The 24,780-nt window shown below is 42.4% G+C and overlaps 1 long non-coding RNA gene across 1 annotated transcript in view; it reads right to left on the reverse strand.

The window, feature by feature from the left end:
- Positions 1 to 24,520, reverse strand: part of LOC136853172 (uncharacterized) — a 143,739-nt gene extending 119,219 nt beyond the window's left edge. The window contains exon 1 of the long non-coding RNA XR_010857379.1: positions 24,117 to 24,520. This is a non-coding gene — a long non-coding RNA (uncharacterized lncRNA). The remainder of the gene's footprint in view (positions 1 to 24,116) is intronic.
- Between the last annotated feature and the right edge of the window lie 260 nt (positions 24,521 to 24,780).

Raw genomic sequence — 24,780 nt, forward strand, 5'->3', positions numbered from 1 at the left:
TCAAAAAATACTTACATACGGAGTTGCTACCAGTCCAGCAATACGGCAGGAAAGGACAAAATATTTGCAGGTATGTCTGGAGCATTCATTTTTATTGACTTGACATAATAGCTGGCAAAAACAAGAGTACAGTGAAAGGTTACATGCAGTTCTACAGAAACTGAAGGAACATATCAGTTAAGAGTAAAAGCGGGTAGTGTGGACAACCAAGAGACTTGCCCCTAACTCATTAACGACGACTAAATGAAAAATTGCATGGAATAAATGTTGCTCAGGGTCCTAGATTCTACCCCAAAAATATCTTACTTGACCAATTTGCTTGAATTTCCCGAACGACAGTTTTTTTTTGAGCGGAGCGTAACTTTTTCCAAGTACCAAGTTGATGTGAACGGTGTCACACAGCACCACTCGCCCATAGTTCTTAAGATGGCCGGAGTGCTGTGCTCCTCTCACCCCGTAGTTCCTAAGGCTGCCGCCATATGTCGTCCCAACCTCACAGCGGGAAATTTATTTCCATCCAATTGTATCTCAGGCTGACCCAGGTTATTCCCTAGGGCTTATGGATTAAATAATTCGAACCAATCACAATGTGTTCTATCGATAAGATTCATAGACCTGGCGTTCTTTCTTTCTCAAACTGGCGCGATGGAACGTCACGACTTAATTTTGTTTCCAAAGGTTGACACCGTGGAAGATTTCAATTCCTACACGGACTTCTACATTGGCACAGTCCTTGAGTTCCTATGGAACACCGAGGAATTCACTACGTGGTTGTACCAGCAAGGACTGCTAGGTGCCTTCTCCAAGTTGTGTACTGAATGTAATGCAGGAGCCCACAGTTTCGTTAAAGATGGTATCCACCCAGCCACTGGACACCTAGTGTACCTGTGGTGATGCGTGAACCATCAGGGCAGAAAGAAGGTATTAGTACGGCACAGGTCCTTCTTTGAAAACTCTAAAATGTCTCTGCTGGCAATAATTGTGCTTGTGTTTTGCTTTTCGAAGAAACTGCCACAATATGCGTTGCGATCCTTTGTTGTGCCACTATCGTCACACACGACTGTCGATTGGTACAACTTCTGCAGAGACATTTACTGCGAAATACTGCTGGCTGATGAGAAAACTGGTGGTCCTGGTCATATTGTTGAGACTGACAAAAGTAAATTTGGGAAACATAAGCACAACCGTGGCCTTAAGGTGGATGGAGCTTGGGTGTTCGGTGGCATTGGCCGACAGACGCGTGAAACGTTTTTCAAAGTGGTTCTGGACCGTTCAGCTGAAACTCTGCTCCCGGTGTTGCTGGACAACGTGCTTCCAGAAACCACAATCATATCTGATTGCTGGAAGGCGTACAGCGACGTCCAGGATAATTTTTTTGCGCACAGCACCGTGAACCACAGTGTCAACTTTATAAATTCTGACGCCCAGAGGGTACACACGAACACTATAGAGTCGCAGTGGCACGTTCTCAAACGGAGCGCGCTACCGCTTTACCAAAGTTACTTTTCAACATACTGCGTCCAGAAGCAATACCTAGGTGTTCTGTGTCCACTTCGGGCATTTTTGGATTTAGTTAAGCGCGTCTATCCGCTCAAGAGCCGCCTGACATCCCCTATCTCTGATTTACTTTCCCGACCGTCTACAATAAGACCCGGACCGAGTAATTCCCATTCACCTGTTCAGCAACCAGCAGTTGCAAAGAAGCCCCAGATAGTAGGACCTATGAAGCCGATACTATTACCTACATGGTCACACAGCAGCAACTTTGAATAATGTAAGCAGAGCATTTACCTGCCTCTTCACATTTTTGTTACTTTGTTCAGTTATGTTTTGGAACGGACCCTAGTGTGCAGTTTGTCGTTTTTTGCAACCTGTGGCTACACTGAATACAGATATTACCTCTCGCCAGAGCATACGAACCTGCCAAGAATCTTAAAAAATGCAGCTACAGGTAGCCTAGGCTAGCGATTTCCGTCCGCCCTAATGTAGGTAGGGAATAGCCTGACCATGGTTCTTATAAGCTACAAGTACCCAAGCCTAGCAGTTTCCATAGGTGCATCAGGGCCAACTGTAAGGAGAGTGGCGGGACATTTTGTGTGCAGAGTACCGGGTCACCCTCACACAGTGTAGTGGGTCAGCCTTACGGTTATAGCCTAGCAGGACAACCTTTTGTATGCAAACTAGCGGGTCAGAAACTAGCAAATTTTGTACATTACGGTCAGCAGGAAACCCAACTTTTGCTTCTGTAGTTTAGCCAATCAGCCTTATGATTGTAGGCTAGCGGAACAACCTGGTATGAGGACAGTATTTCAAACAATGATTTGGTCAATAACTAATTTTTGGACTTTTCCAGTGATGACACTCACCAACACTCCTTCCTTGAGGCAGCTAAACTTTATAAGCCTCTCGGAAATCAAGCCTGTCAACTTCCAGAAGATTTCAAGGCCACCAATGAATTGGAAAATTCCGACAGTAACCGAGGTAAACAATTTTATGAATTGAAGGTATTTGACAAATTGGCCAAATTTACACAATATATACTTGGCAGTAGTTGATATAACAACTAAATAAAAGCACTGATGGAGCCATTTTTTTTTTCCTATTCTTATAGTGACCAATGGCCACCAAATGGGGTCTGGCCGGCTAGGAGAAACGAGCAGCAGTGACCAGTTTGCCCAAGTTAGGTTAGCTAGAGCCAAAAAGCATGCATAAACCTAACCGTTGCCGAAGCCATTTCCAGTTTTTTCTTTTCATTTTTTAGTGACCAGTGGCCATCAACAGGGGTCTGGGGGCAGAGCACCCGGCTAGGAAAAAACAAAAAGCAGTGACCAGTTGGCCCTGTAGGTTAGGTTAGATTTGGTGTGGTTAGGTTAGCTAATGTCCTACAGTATGAACAAAACTGAAACTATTATGAACAAAACTAACTGTTGCTGAACAATAGGAAGCAGTGACCAGTTGGCCATGTAGGTTACATTAGGTTAGCTAATGCCAAAAATTATGCAAAAGAAACTAACCAAAGCCATGAGCAAAATGAGAACTAGAACAGTGACTTACTGATGAGTTGTGTTTTTACGCAAATGCAATCCTCGTTCGAGTGTCTTTTACGCAGCTTGGCTCGTGATTTCATAAGTTTGGAGCCTTTACGCCCACACTGGATAACGGAATAAGTTTGCTGGTGTACTTTCATAGAATTTGGAGATTTTTTGATTGAAATCCATATTATTGGAGTTGTGGTTCAAATGCCCTCTACTCCAAAAGTAGGGATCTCTCATGAACATCTCTATCAAATTCATTGAAAATGCACGGAAATACACCAAAAAATATTCCGTTATCTAACGTGGGATATTGGCAACTTTTCAACATTTACCATAATCCCTGACAGATTGAGTAGAGGAAAACCTCCTGAAAGATTAGATTTGAAAATTGTTGAGAAACAGTGTTTAATATTGAATCTTATATACAGACTTCGATCCTGTAGTTCTACCTCATGCAGTAGGATGCGATTCCTTATTGTATGCTAAGCCCTGATGCTAATATTTTGTACTCTATCATATACTCTTACATGTTGTACACTTCTAATAAGCCTTAAGATGTCTGCCCAGCTAAAAGTATTCAAAGGAGCAATTCGTCTAATTCATCCGAAAACATCCTCAGCATAAATCGACGAAAATGGGATTGTCGTTCACACAAAGACAACCCTCCTCCTTCCACAGGCAAGAGTACAGGAATTGTATAATGTGGATATATGCTAAATAGCATACCCCAATAAACCGTGGGGTAAAACTAAAATTCACGAAAATAAAACCTTATACCAATTGGTCTATGATCAACAGGCGACCGTCGAGTGGCACATACTGTACGAGGGGGGGGGAGAGAAAAAGTAAGAGTACAGAACATACAAACACTTGGTCTGGCCTAGGCTACTGCTTAACTAAAAATTTCCATGAAAATACAATCCACCCACACCAAAGGTCCAAGTCACTAACATCTAACAGCAGTTTTTCAGGGGTGTTTTTCAAAGTGGACAGTCCTGGTCGTATGGTTTTCAACCGAGAAAGAAAAGGGGCAGAGGCTGTCAAGCAGCTTTTAACCAGATGAACCTAATCAATTCCCAGATGGCCGAAAATGGGGAGAGACCACATTCAAGATATCACTTCTAGACAAAGTGGATAAATAACTCTCACACAGGTCTTTCAGCTTACCATGTCCAGGCAGCACACTTAAGAATGCACTATTGCAACTCTATAGTGTTCATGTGTACACTAAGGTTGTTTGGACTGATGAAATTAATGGTATAATTAACCACTACATGCTGGAAATGATAATGGACATTGATGCAAGACACCTCGCAATCCTATGCAATAGTTATTTTGGGCAGTCTGTTGTTCAAAATCATCAGAGGCAGAGTTTCTGCCAAAAATTCTTGAACAACTATGAAGAAACTCAAGTTTCCTGGTCAATACCACCGAACACCGAAAGCCACTTTTGTCAACTTCGACATGACGACGGCCACCAATCGATTTGTTGGTCAGCAACATTTCACAGTGCACATTGCAGGAGATATTATACCAACCAACCAAGTGCAAAGCAATGTCTATTGGGTCTTTCCATCACAATGGACTGCCAAATCTTGTATGTGAAACAATCACTAACATTAGTCTGGCTGACAATGATCTATGGTGTTGTGGAGGCAGGCAAATGAAAAGTTTGAGAGTTTCAGAGTGGACAATAGGGCGTTGAAGGAAGTTGTTGAGATGGGAAGATTGACAGTGAGTAAGATACGTGAGAAGTAAAATGTGCTATTGGAGTATGTGTGAGGGTGAACCACAGTATGAGTCTGAAGGCTCGAGTGATTAAGCAGGTGAAGAAGATGAAAGGAAGTGTGCACAAGAGGGATGATAGGTTTGAGGAGGCCAAGATGAAAGCTGGAGAGGAAGTGGGCTTGTATGCTCATAGGTTGGAAGCATTGGCCGGAAGGAAGTATGGAGAGGAAGGGATTGAGGAAACAAACACCTCATGTGGAAGTTCCTGGCCACTATCCTCGAGAAGATTAGGATAATTTTAAATGAGAAGGAAAAAGATCGGAAGCGGCGGTCAGGAAACCGCTTAGATTGGGAGGATGTTTTGGAGATCCTAGAAGATAGATTAGATGAGGATGAAGCAAAGGAAATGCACACTGGGTCTGAGGTGGTAAATGGAAGGACATATAAGGATGCTTTGGCGAGTGAGGAGCTAAGTGTGATGCGAGCCTTGTTGGAGGAATGTAGGAAAGACCAGCTAGAAAAAGGACAAAAGAATGCCCAAGTGAATGTGGGGAGTAACGGGAAGAGCTCGAGCAGAAGCCGAGAGGGGTTTAGGAGCGGAGGTGTGGGTAGAGCGAATGGAAATATGAGGGAGAGGCAGATGGGAGTGAGTAGTAGTAGTAAGGGGTGTTTCAGGTGTAGCAGGACTGGTCATGTGAAAGCGGATTGCAGATGGGCCAATGGCGAGTGTTTCGGCTGTGGAAAGAGAGGGCGTGTGTTGAGGGATTGCCCGCATAGGAAAGAGTAAGTGTTTCGGCTGTGGAAAGATTGGGCATCGAGTGAGAGGCTGCCAGAGTGGAAGGAGATTAGGGGTAAATGGAAGTCATTGTGGAAACTGTGGAATGAATGGGCATTTTGCCAGAACATGCAAGAACCCTCGGAGTATGTGTGATGGATGTCTGGGGCAAGACTTAGTGTTTACAGCTAGAGTGAAAATAGTGTCTCTTTATGGAATTAAATAATCCCCTGGTGTGTGCCTCCAAGACCAGAGGAACTCATGGATAAGCTGGAAGGTCGCAGGCAGCAGAATAATCAGAGCCAGTTGGCAAAAGAAGGGATCTGTTCTGGAAGAGGGCATTCAATATCTTGTTTCAGATTTGTAAGAATCCTCCACTGACAGGACCTCAAGAAGAAGACATTCGCTGAGAGTGGTAGGGTAGTGTGGGCTCCCCTTCACATTAACCCTTAGTGGACGGTATAATTTATTGATGTGCAGCACCCCAGACCGGGAAACTTTGAGGTCAGCAAAAAAAAAAAAAAAAAAAAAAAAAAAAAAAAAAAAAAAATATATATATATATATATATATATATATCACATCCATGGAAAGAGAATGACATGTACATGCACATGTATAAAAAAAAAAATCTAAAAAATTTTCTGTGCCTGCTACAGCGAGTTGAAAGTTAATATTTTACCTAGCGGTAAGCTGCGAACTCATCTGACTGAAGGGAGCTCAACTCAGTGTGAGCCTTTTCACCGAAGTTATATTCTCTCTCTCTCTCTCTCTGTGTGTGTGTGTGTGTGTGTGTGTGTGTGTGTGTGTGTGTGTGTGTGTGTGTGTGTGTGTGTGTGTGTGTGTGTGTGTGTGTGAAATTTTTTCCAGTATCAATACATAATCTAAAGTAAAAAAATTTTCACTTGTCCGTAACAGTAAAAAATAAAAAGTAAAAAATAAAAATAAATGTTTTGGTGATCTGTTCTTTGCCTCCTGAAACAAGTAAAAATCTTGCTCTGATAGATGAAAAAATGTTATATAAAAAATAAAATTTTCACTTGCCTGTAAAAAAAAAAAAAAAAAAAAAAAAAAAAAAAAGTTTTGGTCTTTGGTTCTTTGTTCGCGCTTCTCTCCCTCCCTCGTTGATACGTGAATGACCATCCTCACTTGCCCGTGGAGAGAGAGAGAGAGAGAGAGAGAGAGAGAGAGAGAGAGAGAGAGAGAGAGAGAGAGAGAGAGAGAGAGAGAGTCTTCGGTGCTTTGTCCCCTAAATAAAAAGACAAATGTTTTGGTCTTTGGTTCTTCGTCTCCTCTATCCTTCTCTCCTCTCTCTCTCTGATACATGACAAATTTTTCCAGTATTGACCTGTAAATAAATCTAAAGTAAAATAAAATCTTCAGTTGACCATGGATGAAAAAAAAAAAAAAAAAAAAAAAATTAAAAAAAAAAAAAAAAAATATTATATTATATATCGTTTCCCGTTCTTGGCCCGACCAGCACACGTACGCCCTGCACTTTTTTCCTACTAAAACCTAGTGGAAAAAATGTCACGTGGCAACAGCCACTCATATCATGGGACAAAGAGGTGCGGAGGGAAGGGAAACACCATTTCGCTCTTGATCAGCAATCACGGAACATGATGTTGGCTCCGACGCGTACGATACGGGAGGGTGGATAAAGCTCACCCTCCATGTGTAGTACGCTGAACTGCAGTACTGGAGGGACGTGGTATCACAGTGGAACAATTACAACTGTGACTGCAATAATCCACCTGCCAGTGCACCCACCCTATGATTTGCAACTGTTTGTTGCTTGGGTGGGAGTGCATGTTTTCATTCTGAATAGACGGTTTCTTCTGCGGCCTAAAATCTACTTACCCCAACACTGTCTTTTTACATTTCCTTCAAAATCTTTTGACCATTCCCCTAATCCTACAATACCTACTTTTGTCTATCCAATCCTCTTTTCTATAATAAAAAAAAAAAATGGTAACCAAAGACCCATGCTCGATTTGTTTTTAGACACAGGCCTACGCCAAGCTTTCATCTATCCACTGTGATTTGTTGGCCCACTTACACAAAAAATAAGGTAAAAAATCGCATTTTTAAGAGTAAAATGCATCTTTCCTAACATACAAACCCGAGGCCCCCTTACATATGGGGGATACTTACAGCGAAGCTTAACAAGGCCGCTAAACACTTACAAGGCATGAGTTGGTATTACTACCAGCTGGGCATGTGGTTGGTAACGGGGAAACCCAAGGTACCGACCGATGAAAGGAAATGTGTACAACAAGGACAACAGGTTTGAGGAGGCCGAGACGAAGGCCGGAGAAGGAAGTGGGTTTGTATGCTCATAGGCTGGAAGCGTTGGCCAGAAGAAGTATGGAGAGGAAGGAATGGAGGAAAACACCTCATGCGGAAGTTCTTGGCCACTATCCCTGAGAAGGTTAGGGGAATTTTAAATGAAGGAAAAGATCGGGAGCGGTGGTCGGGAAAGCGCTTACGCTGGGAGGACGTTTCAGATATCCTAGAAAATACGAGAACAGATGAGGATGAAGCAAAGGAAATGTATGCTGGGTCTGAGGTGGTCAATGGATGGACAAGCGTGACAAAAAATGTTGAATGTTAGAGAGAAATCCAGAAAAGTTTTGGGTAGCTGTTAAAAAGGTTTTAGACTTCAATGGAGAACCCAAATTTAAAAGTGTCTGAATTTGCCTTAAACTGCCTTTCTCTCTCACACGACAATGCAGATTGCGAAAGATGCTTTTCAAATATAAACCATGTTAAAACCAAAGATAGGAACAGGCAAAGTTGAAACAGCCAAAAACATAATGCTTGCCAAAGAAAGTGTTACCACCAGTCCAAACAGTGGCTGTACTTCATTCATGCCTTCAATATCCATGATAAGGAAAATGACTGCAGATAACTTGTATCCCAAGTCTTCCAGGAAAAGCTCAGCCCCAAATCCCTGATGAAGGTGATAAGGATGATAATATAATGGATGATGAATAAGGCAGTGAAGTAATTTTTTTCTGTATACATATTTTTCATTTCTATTGTTATTTCAGTGTGATGATGATGAACAATTAGCCAGTCATTCACAAACAGTATACTGAGCTTTTTGTTTCATTTTCATTGATGATAATACTGAGGATTATTAACGGTAATCAGTGACGAACTGAAAACAATTATGTGATTTTGCTGCAAAATTTTATGATCGCAACCATAATCCGTGTTTCTTGATTAGGCTCCAAATGTATGGGGAAAAAATTGGCTGGGAGAATATGACTAATTGGTTACTAAAGGCCATTGTTTCCACTAAAGAGCAGCATTTTTTTGTGAACAGTCAGTGTGCTTGAAGAGCTTGTGGGTGGAGGTTTACTTTCCTGACATTCTGATCCTGCCATTGTTTAGCTTTGACGCAGTGTTAGGGGCTTGTGTTCCAGGGTTAGAAGATCTCTAAGCCCGTATATCACATGAAAATAATGTGATAGTGATTCAGTATCACAAGGATGGGTTAAAACCCAATGAAAATAAGACTGGTGCGAAGCAGTGTTCATAACCTCATCAAGAAGTTTGTGGCTAGTGGTAGCCGTGGCGTGACGTCCCCCTCCCCTGGCCAGTAGTAGGGAAATAGGAAGATCACATGTTGATGAAGGTCAGATACAACAAAATCCCACCCTTACTGCACGTAAAAGGAGGACAATCCTAAGTTGCTTGGGAAACGTCCATTAGTGATTCAGAATCTCACAGGGGGGATCGTAAAAAACATTTTACGAAAATGTCGCCCAGAGAAAGAAAAGGCGAGTTTGCCAAGAACTGAAGGCTGGAGACTGAACGAGCAGAGGGAAGTGCACGGTCAGAAAACGTTCTTTGTGTCTGACAAAGGGAAAGTGATTCCCGGCAAGACCCCCTTAGCGTGTCGCCGCCAATGTTAAACGGTATTTAATGGCGAGGGGTTCATTTTGGTTATGGTGGTTTGGGGACTTATTCTTGAATGAAACTCAGTACACTTCTCCATCTGCATTTAGTCATCATTGGAGAAGAGTGAGACATCTATCTGCCCGCAAGACAGTGCTCCTGCCCACACGGCAAAATTGATAAAGACTTGGCTGGCGGATTGTGGGATTGACTATATAAAGGCCTGGCCAGGAAATTCCCCAGACCTCTCGCCCATAGAAAATCTCTGGGCAATCCTTAAAAGCCAAATTGAGAGATCGGGACACTTCCACAATTGAGAAGTTAAGAGGTTGCCTTGTGCGAGTGTTGGGAGGCATTGGAACCCGAAACTCTTCAAAATCCTGCAGATTCGGTCCCAAAGCAGCTTAGGAAGCTTCTAGCATGGAAAAGGAAGAGTGATGTTACAAAGTACTGATGTTGGTGAGTACCCATAATTATTTTTGCATTTTCTTTATTGATGGTTACTGTTGTTAAATTGAGATTTTGTATGGGGTGGACCTGTTGAATCCTTTTGTGCAACCATAATCCACGCAGACTGTATACATATAATGTGACTATAATAATCACACTACATATATAACGTGACTATAATAATCACTCGAGTACTAAATAGGCTATTTTGTACAGCCTACAGAAAAGTTATTTCTGTTCTAATTTTTTTTTGTCATTACTGGCAATAAATAGGAATGACAACTTTTTTATTTAGCCTTACATTAATAGATATAAAGATATATTGTTGTAGGTGAAATAAAGCTATGTTATGAAATGAAAAAATGTACGAAAACGATAATTTGAAGAGGTATGGTATGATAATTTGGTCTGATACATCTAGGAACCCTGGATTGAATATACTACTCCAAACACTCGTCCACCAAAACCAGATCCAGCTATGGTCAGGCTGGATCATATGGCTTCAAGAAGGTCAAGGAAAAACAGAACCTTTCAACCTAGAAGGAAGTCCGGTAGGCCTAGCTCGACAAGCCGACACCATTACTGGCCAGGTCACAAAGGGGAAGAGAAAACTTCAGTCCACCAACGATCTCACACCCAAACACATACAACATGCATGTGATCATCCAGCTTCCCATTACACTTCAGGAGGCTCCTCCCCCGACTCCAGCACCATCATCACCCATCCCCCAGCAGGAGAAAAAACTGGAGGAAGAGATGGGTGACTTACTGAGAGCAATTCACAAGATCGACGGGGATCAACCAACAGAACAGCTGATGAAAGGACAGCAGTGAAGTTAGAAAACTTTTCAACTCTGCTGAAGGGACTGGCCCAGGACAGGAAGAAGTGGACGGCATGAGACTGGAAGAGAATAAGGAAAATCAACCAATGGAAGATGATGAAGGAAACTACTTCAACGACCAGAACCTACAGGAGGAACACCAAGACAGTCGTTCCCTGTTACAAATCACGGGAGAAAAACTGGAGATCCAGTTGCGCGGCGCCACCCCCGGCGCGGTACCCTGCGGAGCATTGGGGAGCCACTCCTCCTCTTCTCCCCTCCCTTGTCTTCGCAGTGGGGTTGTATTGTGGACGTTCGATCCAGTAACATCAGCAAGAAATGCAGACCTAGACTAAATGCACTAAGATCACTAACAGGCACAACATTTGGACAACTAAAAAATGCTCATCACAGTATACAAACAATACATCCGCTCCATAATAAACTACGCCAGCCCAGCCTGGCACCCTGCCATATCCAACACACAACTAAAACTACAAATAATACAAAACACAGCTCTTAGAATCATCCTTGGCAGTACACAATCCACACCAATAGAACACTTACACGCCGAAACCAAGATTCTCACCATCAGGCAACACTATATGAGAGGCACACAATTCTTGGCATCGGTCATAAACAACACAAACGGCCCACGCTATTACCTTCACGACCACCCTCCACCACACAGGCAAATAGCGAATACACCACACAGACACTATACAGATATCCTGAATTCTATACCACCACCCACAAACATCACACAAAACAAAAAGCACATCCATACTCACCTCACCAGACAAGCACTTAATAACCTTCCCAACAACAAAATACTCGGCACCCCCACCCAACATAAGCGGCACACAGAATTGGAGAGAGTACACCTGACTCGACTTAGCTGTGGTCATCACCAATCACTAAACACCTACAAACACCGCATAGACAACACCCAAACAGACATGTGTCCACTCTGCCAAGTTAGTCCCCACACAATTACACATCTCTTAGTAGATTGCCCTAACTTGGCAGCCCTTAGACAACAACACAACATCCACACAGTTATGGTCAGATCCAGTAAGCGTTGTGTCATTCCTGCGCGGTGCAGGCTTCCTGGCATAACAGAGTCTGGGGAACCACGACAACAACAACTTAAAAGTAATATTTTGTCGGTCAGCTGTAATTAAGCTGTAAATTACCTTAGAACTGTAGCCGACGGCAAGGGGGACCGGTTGGGAATCTGGGTCCTGAGTGGGGTAAAACACTTTTGAGAACAGCTAATGGTGAGGGGGACCCGTTGGGAATCTGGGGTTCTGGGTGGGGTAAATAACTTGGGAAAAGGTTTGGGCAACTTATTGTTATATTTCAGTTATATATATCATTTGGAACACAAAAAAACATGCGTAAAAAAAAGGGCGAATAAATGGACAGAGCGAGCCGTTGCAAAGGCACTTTTCACGTACCACTACTACTGCTGATTCCAGGCCATGTCACACACGCAGTCTTACAGGGGAGCTTTCAGTTCATCCAATGCCTCCACCAGAGTAGTTGGGTGGGTTTTTTGGGCCGGTGGCTGTACCCAACCAATCACGTTGCAACATTACCCCATTACGTTTCACCCGGGTGGAGAATTTGGGGGATACATGCACTCGGTTACATGTATTCCTTTTGCTCAACTGTTTTATAACAGTTTCCTATTTGTTGTAGCTTGTGCCTGTAACCTTCTAGTACTTTTCCGTTCACAAATATATTGTCTCCTCGCAACATGATTTTACCATAACTTACAAAATTACCTAACATTTGTCGGCAGACACCTGAAACATGTATATGGGGTAGGAGGAGAAGGGTCTTGCAGGACGTTTCGCTACCACCTTCTCTCAGTGACATTCACAGAAACCTTTTTTTGCATTTTTTGTACGCCCTGTGGTTGGTGCGTGCAGTGCAACATTACCTCTTGCCAGATCATACGAGCTTGCAAGATTATTTTAATATGCGGATAGGGCGCCTTCCTACCCTGCTGTGCAGTTCACCGGCACAGTTCCAGATGCCACCCCAAAACAAAGCAGAAATACACTTTTAGCAACCCCCCCCCCTCAAAACTTCATCCATCCTACCCTGTTCCGTGCAGTTCACCAGCACAGTTTACTCACTCATCAACCCGGCACGATGGTGGACGTCACCCCTGGAACCTCAGGCTCCTCTGAGCCTGTAAGGACAATTTGCCACGTACCTGTGTCAATTGCTACCTTAGTTATAAGGATTTCTCTTCACATTACTCAGGGCATTATGATCGCCTAACACAATTCTCCCAAGACCACAGCCTTTTGCCCTCACTGCGGCAAGGAGTGTAGGCTTGACCTGCAAAAGAAGGCGTTCAGGTTACTCAGTTAAACCTTGCTTGTCGATTTTTACCCCTAACCGCAATGCATTTTCAAAACTAAAGTAGGCTAAAATATTCCTTAAACAGCTATACCATTGGCTATGTATGTTCATTAGATTTTCATTTTTTGAGTGTTGTAACGAGTAATTTACTCCTTTCCCTTACTCTCACGTGCGACAGTTCATATGCCCCACACCAGAAGCAGAAGAGGAGAAGGTGTAATTACTATCTCTCATTGTTTAAGGGCACCTGGTTTTCTTTGTCCCTCACGGATGTTAAGACTGTCGTCCTCTTCACTTACACTTCTGTTAGTGCCTTAATTACAGGGTTGTGAGGACAGAACTAGGTTCAAGTGATGTAGCTATTAATGACTGGTCCAGCTTTAAGTGATAAGTGTTTTTTTACTCCAGGAGTGCCAGCTTTTCCAAGAAACTTTATATGCTTCTAAAGCAAAATAAATGGTTAACAAAACTTTAACTGCATTTTTCTCAAAACTTACTTTTTCTACATTTAAATTCCAAAAATTAATGACTGGTCCAGCTATTTTAACATTTTTACCAAGGGAAGTAAGCCGTTTTTTTGGGGTTTATTTTTTCAGTGGATGGTTTTGTGATCAACCTTTATTTACTTCCCTAACTGAATTTTTTGCTTCAGGTCATAGTACATTGGTGTATCCAGCAGAAGAAGCAATTAGGTGGCCCCAGCACAACTGTTGAGATTGACGAAGCAAAGTTTGTGGCAAGCGGAAGTACAATGTAGGTAGGGTCGTTGAAGGCCAGTGGGTTTTTGGCAGTGTCTGCCGGCAGACCAGACAGTTTTTCGTGGCGCCTGTTGACAACAGGAGTGGCAAGCGAAGACTTGTTTGCAGTGTCATCAAGAACTACATTGTACCGGGGACAACTTTCGTATCTGATTGCTGGAGAGCTTATGACTGCCTGAAGGACGAAGGATATGTGCATTTAACCGTCAATCACTCCACGAACTTTGTGGACCCAGTAACCGGTGCTCATACAAATACTATTGAGAGGAGGTGGAGGGAACTTCGTGACACGACGCCTAGGTACGGCCGTAGGAGGTACAACCTCATCGAGTACTTGGCAGTAACATATTTTAAAATAGACTTTGATGACCCGAAGACGAGGCTCCACGCGTTCATAAAGGCAGCGACTGAATTGTACCCTCCAAACCTTTAAGGTAAGGTTCCTAAACTATCCTTCTTTATTATCAGTTAGGTCACCTGTGTTTTGGTGTAAGAGTTTTAGTGCTTTTCATGTAGGAGTGTTATAATTTTTTGGGTAAGTCATTTACCGCCATGTTTCTACATAACAGTCCTACGTCACTTTAACAACTCGTACCTTTAGTGCAGTGCCTCACCTTCCCCTGAACATGGGGCACTGCACCAAAGGTACGAGTTGGTAAAACCTTCCCCCCGCTGAACATATGGCTCCCTAGTGGTTACATAACCCAAGATGGCGGCTTTGTTTACCGTTCAAGTTTCTTCGCCCCGATCGCAAGCAACGGCTAGTGTGCAGTTGAGCTAGCCTGTGGCAGTTGACATTTTTCAGTGTTTTGCTTGCTTTACACGAGTCTGGGATAACATTTTGCCCGTCGGCTGCAGCTAAACTAATTTACCCTTGAGCTGTATGTGCCGGTGCAGGGGACCCACGGTACCTGCGTGCAAACTCCAGGGGTCAATTACGCTTTAGTTACAGCCGACCGACAAAATTTTACTTGAGATTCTTGTCCAGCAGGTAAAGTTCTACAGAAAAACGTCAACTGACAGCCGGCTTAGAATTACCCTGAAATGTCTGCAATGGTCCCGTCACACAAGTGTTGACTGGCTAAGATTTTGCAGTGAGGTGACTTAACTGGCTTAATAATCAAGAGCCCATCGGTGGTCCGGGAATCCTCGTAGAATTAGACGAGACTTTCTTTGGTAAAAGAAAGTACAACAGAGAGAGAAAGCTTAACGACGTCTGCCTTTTTGGAGGCATAGAACGTGTCTCCAAAAAATGACATTATGACAAAAAGTTTTATATATACTTACCAAGTAATTACATAGCTATGGTTCCCCTAACCTACGGCAGCTTAGAAATTCAAAATTCGCGCAGTGGCGCTGTTATCGTAAGTGTGTAGGTGATAATGTCCCGCCACCGTCCGGGACTCGCGGAAACAAATCGGCGGAAAGCTCAATTCGTTTTCTGCCGGCTTCCGGTTAACATCGGAAGTTGTCACGCAGCTGAGTCTCGCCTTTCGGCTTGGTTTTGCACGAATTTTGGTGAAGTACTCGGAATTTGTTGCCTCTCATACAAGATGCACTAAATGCAGTAAGGATAATACTTGCATAGAGTGTCAGGATTGGGAGGATAAGAAATGGAAAACATTGAAATCTCATCTAGACAAATTAGAAAGGGATAAGAGGAGGAAAGCAGCCATTAGGGCTCAAAGTAGGGCTAGTGCAGAGTCCATTCCTTTGGATAATGTAGGGAATGACGGAACTCTCTCTCCTCCAATGCCTCCTCCTCCTACTTTACCATCTGCTAATTAAGAGCCCATTGGTGGTCCTAGAATCCTCGTAAAAATAGGCGAGACTTTCTTTGCTGAAAGAAAGTACAACAGAGGGAGAAAGCTTAATGATGTCTGGCTTTTTGGAGGCATAGAATGTGTCTCCAAAAAGAAGTTTATCATCCCTCTTCATATAGAAGGACAGGACGAAAGTGCTAGGACTTTGATCCCCATAATCAAGAGACATATATACGGTCAGGCTCTATTGTAATTATTGATGGCTGGGCCACATATATGACTTTTCAAATGAAGGTTATACTCAGAGTGATTAACCATAGTGAAAACTTCATTCACCCAAACTGTAGAGCAATTGTGGAGGAACGTGAAAGAGTGGACTAAACGGCCTGGAATGAGAGCGGCATACTTTGAACAGTATTTCGGCTGTTATCTTTTCCTCGATTTTTTCGGGGATGATGCTCACCACAATTTTTTCCTAGAAGCTGCGAGACTATGCAACCCTCTGGGAAATCAAGAACGGCAACCCGCAGATGACTTCCTGGCCACCGACGACGAGTTGGAGGAGTCCGATGGTGACTAAGGTAAGCATTTACTCAACCCAGTACTGAACCTGGCAAAAAAAAGTTTCCCTAGACTGATTTTTCATACACCAGCTTCGTTTCTTTACTTTCCCCCTGAGCCACAAATTTTTGTGGTTTACTTTTGTAAGTTTCTCCTCCCTTGGTTGCACTCACTGTCACTTGTTGCAACAGGTAACCACCACGAGCCAGTACTGAATGTGGCGCAGGGAAATTGCAACGCCCCCTGCCTATACCAGTCACGGGGAAATGCATTTACCCTGCAAACACAGTACTAATCTTGGCTAAAGTTTATTGTGCCCCAGAAAAAATAGTTTCCCTAAACACATTTTCCACAACTCAACTCAGTTTCTTTACTTTCCGTTTAAAGCCAAAGAACTTCCACATTCCCCATCCCCCACAGCCCAGTAATGAACCCGGCATAAGTGTAAATGTGGCCCAAAAAACCTAAATCCTTCCAAGACATTTTTCACACCCCAGCTCCGGATCTTTGCTTCACGTCCAAACTGCAAGTTTACCCCAAAATAAGCATTTTCCCCACACACTTTGAACATTACTGAACAGGCCGAAAGTTATTCTATAAACAATTCTCCCCAGTGCATTTTTTCACACCCCAAGTTGGTTTCATTGCTTTACTGTCACAACCTATGTCAAGCCATTTCAGCCAAACCATTCCTGTTATCGCCGCCTAAGTTTCCCCCTTCTTCCCCAAGAACTTAACTTGAGCGACGCCTCCATTAACGACTGGTCTAGTTTTGCGCGAGGTAATCGTCAACTGATGTGTGAAACACAACAGGAGGATCGGTGGGCCCGGCACTACTGTCGAGATAGACGAGGCAAAGTTCGGGAAACGGAAGTACAACGTTGGCCGGGTGGTTGAGAGCCAGTGGGTCTTTGGCGCTATTTGCTGGGAAAAGCGCGACTTCTTCATCATCCCATTGAGGACAGGAGTGCAGCGACTTTAGTGGCCATCATCAAAGACTTTATTCTCCCCGACACGACTGTCATCTCTGACTGTGGAATATGTGAAGGATTTTTTCGGTTTTTGAGTGAGTTTTTAGTCAGAGCTAGCGCCGGTCAGTGGTTCTCGTGTGGGAGTTTTTTCGTACGCTTTTCCGGGAGTTGTTGGTTTTCTTGTTGGTGTGCGGTTTTATTGTGTGCGTTTTCCGCTTCTTTTTTTTTTGTATTTCCTTGTTGTTTGTGGTTGCTACGGCGACCTTTATCCATCTCCGGCAACCGAAGATCAGGGTGAGTGTTGTTTGTTTTGTTTGTGGGTTTGAATTCCGCCACAACGGCCTACGATACCCTCGGCGCCGAAGGCTACACCCACCCGATGGTCAACCACTCCCTCAACTTCGTCGACCCGGAAACCGGTGCCCACACCAACTCCACTGAGCGGAGATGGTGGGAACTCGGCGCCAGCACCCCCCGGTACAGCAGGAAGAAATACAATTTTGTAGGCTACCTGGCTATAGCTTACTTTAACATTCACTTCTCCGCCCCCAACACCAAGTTCCACGCATTCCTAGAGGCAGCGACTGACCTCTACCCTCCTGGTACCTAAGGTAAGTCCCCCTAATTCTTTTCCCCTGAAAGTATTTTCCCGTGCAAACCATTTTTTCCCAGGCTGCTGCTTTCAGCTGACGTTGAGTACCTTCCTGACCCTGTTTTTGCCTTAATTGGGAACTTGTTTTTTCTGCACTTTCAGGTGTCCTGGTACCGGTGTTGGGTTTTGTTTGTCCACGGTCATGTTTTTTGCCCCCTGTTCTGTTGCTTGGCAGTGTTCCTTCCCAAACCCCACCCACCTCCACAGTTGGGGTTCGCGAGGCAATTTCTCCCTCCCTCCCCCATTGCTCCCCGCACTTTCAGCTGCTCCTTCATTTCTGCGCACAGCTCCCACTTGTACTTGCGCACCCGGAACGTACAGCCAGCGCAATTCGGACGGAGAATTTTTGGAATTCTCAATCATTTAGGCGTTTTTTTGGACCCGTACATATTTCCCCCCAAAAAAATCGGCCAGGAGAAAATGACTAATTGGCACCTATTGTTCAGCCACCCATGCACTGGTGGTGAAGAAAGCAAAGTCAGTACCCATTTGTCAGCCATAGGGAATACATTTCTTTTGACGGCGGTCCACATATTTCCACATATTTCGTGTTTGTGCAGCGAGTGTTGGCATCCTTAGAGTGATGTCTGGTAAAAATACCGGTCGTGATAATATTTGTAAAAACAGGCACAGAGCTACTCTGTGCAATTACCGGGATATCTTTGAAATCTTGCATTTCCGACGGAAAAGGTGAAATTAATGCAAAACACATCAAAATTATCTGGGAAACACATTTCCTGTCCCTTTGGGAATGGTTCCTCTTTATGTGTGCCAAAACAAGAAAACTACAAGAAAAAATTGGGTTTCCATGGAGAGAGAGAGAGAAAAAAAGGGGGGGGGTGCCCGTGGTTTCCGAAAAATTACCGAGATTTTTTTGTCGGAAATCCATATGTTAGGAGTTGCAATTCAAATGCCCTCAACTCCAAGACTAAGAATTTCTGATGAGCCTCTCCATCAGATTCGTTGAAAAGGTTAATGTTCGTTTCCGGTGGGAACAGCCTTACTCGATTTTTTATTATACCTTTTGAATCTGCATTAAAAAATGCAGAAAAAATATCCTAAAATACATAATTCTCGCAAACTAATATTTATCACAAAAAATAAAATTCATGTACATTACTGACCATGAATATGGAAGTGCCTGGAACAAGGAGGAGAGGTAGACCAAGAATGAGATGGAGAGACACAGTTAACAGGGACATGCAGGAGAAGAACGCGAGCGAGGTAGTGGTGCATGATCGCAGAAGATGGAGAAGACTAATAACAAACAGTGACCCCATATAAAGATGGGAAAAGCTGAAGATAAAAGGATTGACGATTTTTTCTAATTTTCAATTTCACCTTACCCATGACTTCTTGAGCGCCCGTGCGCGTTTGTACATATGCAGCCGCCAGCCATGTGCATGCCCCTGAATTTCACCCACTTAACTATCATTACGTAACACTGTTTTGGTGTGACTGGCGAACATCATTTGCGTGGGCGTTCTGTAGACACAAATTTGAAATTATTGGCGCTGCTCATTCAGATCAGCCAAGATGAAACGTTAATTCCTTGTAAAGGCCTCTTTTTGAATACGACTGAAATCACCCAATAACGAACCAGTTTTCATTCGGATCTTATTTAAGAACCAATGAAACCAAGTCATTCATTTCACTAGCCTAATAATATTCCGTTATTTCAAATTTCACCCACGACCGATATGCAGCAAAATGTTTGTAATTCCCATCATTCGAACAATGGACTCCATGTGTAACGGGCAAATTTACACAGTATCAGTGTATCAAAACATTTTTTGAACAAGATGCATCCTTAACTTTTTCAAGAAGTCACGGAGTCCTCCCAAGTTCTGTTGCTTGCCCGAAGTGCTCCAAGCCCTGTACTTTAACATGAAGGACAATGTATGGAATGCGTAAATACTAGTCATTAAGTGAAGAATCTATTAGTAATGAAATTATTCATGGTTGAAGTTTGAAATTATTCACGGTGGGTTGAAGTTATTTGTACATTTTTCTATCAGAAACCAAGTGAACAAGAATTTAAACAATACGGCTGTAATTGTGTAAATTACCTCAGAACTTATTGGTTCTTGAATCTGGGTCCTGGGTGGGTAAAATCTCCCTTCAGAATAGCTCACGGTGAGGGGACACTTTTCTCTGTAAATAACTTGGGAAAAGGTTTTACTTATTTTGAGTTCACTTGACGTAAAAATAAGTGGGAATAAATCCTGTTCACAGGTACTTTTCACATATCACTACTATGCTGATTCATGACAAATCACGCATGCGCGGTCATAGGTTTTCTGGTTCAACCAATGCCTCCATTGAATGAAGTTGGTGGGTTTTTTGGCGGGTGGTGTTGACAATCACGTACCAACTACCAGCTCAGGTTAACAAATTTGGGGGATACATAAACAATCTTTTGCTCAACTGTTTTATTTTCATTTGGTCTACAACCTCTTCCACAACCTTCACCACATTGACGTCTCTTACGTTTTACCATAAATAACTTACAAAATTATTTACATTTGTCGGCAGACACCTGAAGCATGTATATGGGGTAGGAGGAGAAGGGTCTTGAATACTTTTCTCAGTGACGTTAACAGAAACCTTTTTTTACATTTTGTAATGTTCAGGAGAGAGGCTCAATACTACCGCCTGCCAGAGCATGAGCCTGCCAGATTATTTTAGTGATATTCAACTTTAGCACCCCCAACTTTTTTTACTAGAATGTCACCCTTCAACCCAGCAATGTGTGTAAATAGTGGTATCTTCTGAGCCTGAGATAATGTGGTAAAAGTCAATTACAAAAATTACTCAGGCATTATGAACGCCTTATAAACTCGCAAGACCACGGCCTTTTGAGGAAACCCTTTTGCCCTCACTTGGCAAGGAGTGTAGGCTTGACCTCCTCCTCCCTTAGTTGATTTTTTCTAAGTCTTTTGTCTAAATTGTTTACTAAAGAGTCTTGTTTCAGCTCATTAAATTTTTTGAGGGTTGTAACGAGCAATTTGCTTTTTCCCTTACTTTAACTGTCTAAAAAGCAGAAGAGAGAAATTAGTACACTATAAGGGCACCTGGTTTTCGTCCTCATGGATGCTGAGACTGCCCTCTTCTTCACTTACATTTACCAATCATAGGGTTTCAGAACTAGGTTTTTTTGACACCTCAAAGTAAGTTTTTTGGTTTTATTTTTTTAATGGTTTTGTGATCAACCTTTATTCACTTCCCTAACCGAACTTTTGTTTGAAGTAAATTTTATCAAATAGGTGGCCGCAAGAACTGTTGAGATTATCCTATCAACGCCATTGTAGGCAGGGTCATTGAAGGCCAGTGGGTTTTTGGTCAGTCCTCAGCAGACTCGAGAGACATTGACAACAGAACTAGCGCGACTTTGCTTGCTGTCATCAAGGACACATTTTACGGGACAACTATTGTATCCTATTGCCAGATCCTGTTGAGGAAAGTCCACTTTCTTGTAGTAATGCTAGGTGGAGGGAACTTCGTGAGTTACGGTGAATTTTGTCAGTGGTGTAAAAATTCAGGAAATATAGAAAAATTAGTGTATTGTGCCAGAGTTCCTAAACACCATTTTATTTTAAGAGTCAAAAAATCTGTAACTTAGGAGCATTATTATTTTTTGTTTCAACATAACAGTCCTACGTCACTTTACCAATTTGTACCTTTTGGCAGTACCCCCTCGCTGAACATATTTAAGAACCCAACATTTTTTAGATGTGATAAATTGACGTTTTTCAGTGTTGCTTTGCTTGCTTTGCATGAGGGGGCTGCAGCTAAACTGTAATTTACCCTTGAGCTGTATGCGCCAGTGCAGGGGAGCGGTGTTCATTTAAAGTTTCTATATTTGTTGGACCGACAATAAATTTTACTTGTTTTTTCAGCAGGTCAAGTTCTATAGAAAAACGTGAAACCGGACATTGAAACAAACAATTTAAAATTTATAGTTCTTTGGGTGCAAAATTGGTTTTGCTATGATGTAGCCATTTCCGAGCTCAAATTGGGTAAAGCTACTGTATGCGATTGGTCCCCATTTTGTCGAGAGGTGGTTATTTCGCCGCAGTGAGAAAATTGGCGGCGAAAATTGCATAGTGGAAATAGACGAGTCCAAATTTGGCAAAAGAAAGTATAATGTTGGCCGAGTAATAGACGGCCAGTGGGTATTTGGTGGTATTTGCCGCGAATCTCGCGAGTTTTTCCTGGTTCCTGTGGAAACCCAGGATCGTGACACCCTCCTGTCGGTTATTAAAGACAGGACTTGAGCCAGGCACGACCATTATTTCAGATTGTTGGCGAGCATATGACTGCCTGGCAGAGGAAGGCTTTAAACGCTTGACTGTTAATCACAGCGTTAATAGTATATATATACAGCAACACTACCAGCAGCATCACTTTAGATTAAGTTTGATGGTTGTGTTAGGTAGTGCCCTTAAGGGGGGGTTTGCCCCCCCACTAGGTCTAGGTAGGGATACGGCACCCTAGGTTAGGTTAGGTGGTTGTGTTAGGTTAGCTAGTGCCCTACAAATCATTTTATCCTCTTCCCCCCACCCAAAACCCCAGTTCCCACTGGGGATCCCCTATAATTGTAGTAGTAGATTTAGGGTTAGATTGTGTGTGTAAGAGTAAGTGATAGTTTCTTGTTTTTAAAGTTTCATGTTTCTATGCATTGTGCAACACCAATCTGATGGTTTCTTGCCGTTTTCGTCGTTAAACCTAAAAATTCAGGGTGCCCTCTCCTGAACAATTACCCATTTTTCTCCTGAACAAAACCCGGTTACTGCGGTCCCCTATGCCGTTTTCGGTTTTAAACCTTAAAACACTGGTGTGGGCCTCTTTTGAACATTTACTGGGGTTTCTTCACATTATGATGATGTTTACTGTACATATTAAGTGGTTTTGTATTATTATAGTAAGGTCAAACACCAAATATTGATGCGGACCTTTTGTAAAGAATTACCTTCATTTGCGATGGAAATAAAACTCAAAATCATTCAAATCACATAATACAACAGAAAAACCTATATTTTATGTTGAAAGCAATTAATGTCCATAAGTAAAATAATACCCTTTTGAAACTTATAACCACCCCAACCCCATACCTAACATGGTAATATTGTAACCAGTCAACACCCCTAGTTACGTGGTACTATTTTTTATTGGAAACTTGTAAAATTTTACCCACTATTGGATGTTCTACAAGCATCGTAAGCCTACGTGTTACCCTACTTTGATCTGTGCATGGCAAACATTTTTTCAAGGTTTTCTTGGCATTTTCAATCATTCCATTCTAGATTTCAGACAGATTCATTCGTTTTCTGTACTTTTCTTGCACCGTCAAGTACTCTGTACTCGAGATATGAGAGGTTTGGAAACTTGATAAATGATATCCGGATGAAATCTTGAACGGGACGATTGAAAACATTAAAAAAAAATTTATGTGGAATTGGGGTTCGGATCAGAAAGGTACTTTTACCGTTGAAAACGTATGAAAATTCAACAGAAAAACTATTGTTACACACTGTGGGATATTGGTAACTTTTCAGCATTTACTGGTACGGTATATGTAGGTTAAGATGTAAACCAGTTTGAATTTATACTGGCCTGCGTTAGGTCAGGATGCAACAGTTTCAATTAAGAGCCTTAGGGGGGGTCTTACGTTGGGCCACAAACCTGTTTAAAATTACAGTTCCCTAGGGTATGTTAGGTGGTGTTTCAGGGGGGAAAAAAAGCCTCCCTGTGGTAAACAGGTCAGGTTAAGTAACTAACACTTTTATAAATTAACTCTTAAAGATGTTTTTCCCAATCCAAAATCCATACTTTCCTCACCGTAATCCCCCCAATAATCTCCAAAATAATACGAGATTGCTGCAACGATCATCAATATTTTATATTTTATGTAGGTTTCCTCCTTACTGTGTCAAACCAATTAGTGCTACAGTAAAAATCAACAGGAAATGAGTGCTACCCTAATTCCAAATCTCAAATAAGCATTCAAGTGAGAAAAGTTCACAAAAAAATATCATACCATGCCTTCCTGTACCTCTGACCTGGAGAAGGCCTGGCCTATACACCTACAAACTAACCAACTCAAAATATATCGAACATTTGCTACAAATTATAATAAACAGAATGATAATCCTTCCATACGAACTCTTAATTTTATTGACCTTTCAAAAACAATAACTTTATGGTCTCCAGGAACATAATGACATGTGGCACGAAGTTGTAGCCGGCACCGGCCGACATTACAAGGCAGTTTGGACCAGGAAAATACGAAAAACGAAAAAAATAACCATGGACTTACCTCAGACAACCTTGTCTACACTACAATGCAGGTAAAAGAACTCACTATACGACCGATTAAAACAAAAAGTAATATCGACACAGGGTTGCGGAGGTCTTGTCGATACGGAGGTCTAAGAGCGACTGACGGTGTTGGTTGACTTGACGGAAGTTGACGCCTTCGGGGATCAGTGACGTCATCCGTTGGCGACATCTGGCAACTCCTATTGGTAATCACCAATGACTTATTATTATTGTTATCGTCATTATTATAACATTGTCACTCACGAAATGCACCCTTCAGATATAAATACGTATATATGGATACGTTAAAAATGCTTGTTTATAACCATGCAGTCACTAGACTGGTTTTGTCTTCGTCTTCAACGGCCTAACAAGCTCGTTATGGAAGTTACAGGCTTTCATTGTCAAGCAGCTAATTTATTTATTTGCATGATATCTTACTGGTCAAAAGTGATGTATTCTGGAAATGAGACAAATCACTTATATTCAATATGCTCGCGCAAGCATATTATTTGTCATATATACACACATCAGATGTAATGGAACTGTAAAAACATTCCAGGAGTGCTTTTCAGATAACTTAAGCAATGTTGCTTCCTGAGATACTTGTTACGAACTTACGTGATGCAGGTTGCCAGATGAACACAACAGTTTATGGCCAA

The sequence above is a fragment of the Macrobrachium rosenbergii genome, chromosome 26 (genome assembly GCF_040412425.1).
Source record: "Macrobrachium rosenbergii isolate ZJJX-2024 chromosome 26, ASM4041242v1, whole genome shotgun sequence".
In the NCBI taxonomy this organism is placed as follows: Eukaryota; Metazoa; Arthropoda; class Malacostraca; order Decapoda; family Palaemonidae; genus Macrobrachium; species Macrobrachium rosenbergii.